Source organism: Coptis chinensis, chromosome 1, assembly GCF_015680905.1.
Source record: "Coptis chinensis isolate HL-2020 chromosome 1, ASM1568090v1, whole genome shotgun sequence".
Classification (NCBI taxonomy): domain Eukaryota; kingdom Viridiplantae; phylum Streptophyta; class Magnoliopsida; order Ranunculales; family Ranunculaceae; genus Coptis; species Coptis chinensis.
The window spans coordinates 27,258,677-27,262,422 of record NC_141456.1 but is presented as its reverse complement, the minus strand read 5'-3'; the positions used below and the strand labels follow the sequence as shown (position 1 = coordinate 27,262,422).

Here is a 3,746-nt window from a genome sequence, read left to right as displayed (position 1 = left end):
TCTTGCAAGAGCGGCAATTCAACAAGAGCGGCAATTCGAGTTTTCTATTGGCAGCGGCAAATCAAGGTTACTATAGCCAGCGGCATACAGCGGCAATTTCTTTCAGAAGCTTTCGGTCTCCAGTGGTCTTTGTTTCCCAACTAGAAAACATGTTTTAAACCCTTCCCAAAGTCTTTATTTGATCTGCTTTCGGTTGGGGGGGCTGGAGTTGACGAGCGGCATGTTACGAGCGGCCAAATTCAAACTTCTTTTTGATCGGCAATGCAAGGAAATTAATAGGTCGGCAGCTGTTATATAATGTTTGGTTTGTTAATGAATTGGATTAGACACATTAGAATACTAAGAGGATTAGGAGCGGATAGAATACGGATCGCTAATAAGAGGCGAACTAGTAAACCAAGTATTGGATGTATTGGGCTTTTAGCGAGAGAGAAGAGAGTCCTATTGGTATCTGACTCGGAGTTAGAATATCTATAAAAGGAGAACTCGTGGGAGTAGAATAATTATCAGGCTTAAAAGATAGAGATAGCTAGAATTGAGAAGAGAAGAATAAAAGTTCAAATTATCTCCTTCGTGTTCTTGTTTTATTTTAGCAGTAAGGTATGTTTTTATTAACCGTTCACACTTTTTTTTTTTTTTTTTTTAATGAGGAAACATATATTAGGATTTGTATCTATGTAGTGATCGCGAGACAGTAAACAAGTGTTTAGATCTTATTATCAAAGAAAGAGAAGGATTAATTGATACTATTCTATTTTTTTTTTTTTTTGACAGTATTGAAAATATTTGATAATGGAGAAGAATTATAACTTGAAGAGGAGATGGGGTTATAAGGGAGATTTTAATATGAATAGGGTGGCGAAGGGAATTGATGCTGATAGTTTGAGAGCAATGTATGATATCGGAGATGATGTTTCAATTGAGTATGTTGGTAGCGATATCAACCAAAAATGTGAAAAGGATGAGATAATTTTATTGTTTTCACATTTTTGGCTTGGTTGTAGTGTTCCATTTCGGAAATCAGTTTCCGAGTTATTAGCTCGATGGAGAGTACATCCCTCACAATTATCTCCTGGCTATTGGGCTATATTTGCACGTGTAGCGAGAATTTGTAAGGTTTATCAAAATAGTATGTCGTCAAACCTTTTGTTTGAGTTATTGAAGCCTCTGCGGCAAAACAAGGCCTCTTCAAAAAGTTATGCATTGGGATATCATAACCATCACAACCAGAATTATCGGTTTTATGGGATGCCTTGAACTACAAAAAATGCTAAATTGTATGGTTTTAAGATTAAAGGCAATTGGAGGTTCGAAGATATTGATTATCCTAACAATATATCAGGTAAGATATAAACTTAATATTCTTATAATTTTAATTTTAAATAGTTAGCATCACATTTTGATTATCTTTTATATATATATATATATATATATATATTATATATATATATATATATATATAGGGGATTTTCTGAAGTTTCCAAATAAATCAGTGTTTAGCAGCGAGATGATAAAAAAGAAATTTGTTAGTTTGTTTAGTCATAATGCAGATGTCTATGATCTTTCGTTTCCAGACGATATAGTAGATTATTATCATGATATAGAAACTAGACTGCTGAATGAGCCTAGGGAATTAGCACCTTATTGTGGCACAAAGAAGAGAAAGAATATTATTGTGGATGATAGCAGTGAAGATGACGAAGAAGTAGAAGGAGATGACTCTGAGGATAGTGGACAAGAAAATATTAGAAAGAAGAAAAGAAATGTACGTTCAAAAAAGAAGGAAAAGAAAACTTTGGATAACTCAAGTAAAATTGAGGAAGAGATTGATAGTCGAGAACTTGATGCATTATATAATATTTCTTTTTAAAATATCATATATGTAATACCTATAATATGTTTTGGAATGATGTTTCAATGTCACGGGTTTTTGTCTTCCGTACATAAAACTACTTGATGTGCTTGATATTGATGATGATGATGATATCGGGGGAAGCGATGACTAATGAAGATATCTGGACTTGATGTTAGTGTTGATCTTGTTTACGTGATTTTGAATAATATTCGTTATTTATTGTTTAATGGTTCTTTTGGTAATGTAGATGGAAAAAGTTGACGATGGTGGAGATACAATGGGTTAAACACGTTGTCAAAATCAATTTTGACCTGCCAACTTCTTTTGGTGGAAGTAGTATTGGAGTTCCAACACTGTTGTTGGCACCAATGCTGGTGTGTAGCAACTTCAACTGTTATTTGCCGATGGCACCATGTTGCTGGTGTGTCGAGTTTAGTATCAACCGTTGTTTGCACTAGTCTTTGGATTGCCGACTTATTCATTTGTTAATACCTATGCAGGTATGTTGTTAGAAGTGTCAACTTCATTGTTGGTACAAATCTTTGGATTGCCGACTTATACCGACAATCGATGCGGGTGTGTCAACCGGTGTCTACTTTTGTTAGTGCCGACATCATTGTTGGATCAACTGTACCTTCTTCGTTGCAGCCAGGGATGAGCGGTTGTTCTACAACACCTATGCTCATCACTCCAGACGTGCAAGCCTTGGCAATTGAAGGTTAGATGTTGAATAGCTATTTAAATAGTATTTACTGATTATTATATATTATTATTTTAAATCCTTTTGTCTAATATTTCAGATCCAGAGTTATTGTGTTTGGATTATCAACGAAGTGTAGATTTTGGAAAAACCGTTAATATGTTGAATTCAAAGCTTGCAGAGGTAATTTTTAGTGTGTGTGTGTGTGTTTTTTTTTTTTTTTTTTTTTTTGAGTAACACATTATTTTTTCTATTAGGCGTCGAAGCTTGGGGATTGTGCCAAAGAAATCTTAGAAGCAAAAGAAAATTATAAGATTAAAACCAGTGAATATGCGAGATTGAGAAATATTTGGAAAGAGAGAGAGCTCATCTTTCAGGAGAATGAACATTTGAGAGGAGTAATTTTGAGAAATGAAGTAGTTTTGCACGACTATGAGATGAAAATGAATATCATGAAATTTTTTTTGAAGTGTCAAAAGAAACGAGAATCAAGAAATTGTTGTTCTCAAGGAGCGAATGCGGAAGGTTTTGAGTGATGAAGTTGCAATTTTAAAATGTGAGAAATTGGAATTGTCAAAACAAGTTTTGGTGGGGGATTAGAGGAGACTACAAGGTACTATTGGAAGAGAATGCATTTTTGAAGAAGGAGTTATGAATGTCATGAGAGGGTGGAAAATTTTAGAGTAGGGTGTGAAGAGAAGGATGATATAATTGAGAAGCATGCGGTTGAAATTAAGAAATCAGGGGTGTTGCGTGAAGCATCGGCAAGTGTTGGACTTTGGAAATCAAGAGATTCGAGAAACGGGAAAAATTGCAATTTTGTCCGATTATTATACTATGTGTTATAGGAAGTTGGAAGATGTATCTCCGTCGGATCTATTAGGTGTTCCAGTTCCAGTGGAGGATAGCATTATGCCGCAACTTCTTGAGTGAAGTTTTTATTCTTTATTGTTATGATGATGTGAGGTTAGGTTACGGTTTTTTCTTTCTCAATTATGTTTCTTTTTTCCACTGTATTCATGATATTTGGTTTTTATCTATTTTTTATCAGATTGGTAATCAGAATAGGTCGGTCAAAATATATAATAGTTGTGTAATCTGGTTTTGAGGTAGGTCGGCAAAATAGATATAAGTATTAAGGATAACGTAATTGGGGTGTCGTCGCCCCCATAATATAATAATAACGTAATG

The 3,746-nt window shown here is 34.5% G+C and overlaps 1 long non-coding RNA gene across 1 annotated transcript; it reads left to right on the top strand.

Annotated features, from left to right (window-relative positions):
- Positions 1–2,443: 2,443 nt before the first annotated feature.
- On the top strand, positions 2,444–3,003 carry LOC147523234 (uncharacterized). The gene is made up of 3 exons (XR_015196157.1): positions 2,444–2,573; positions 2,656–2,738; positions 2,813–3,003. It is a non-coding gene; the product is annotated as an uncharacterized LOC147523234 (long non-coding RNA).
- Positions 3,004–3,746: the final 743 nt, after the last annotated feature.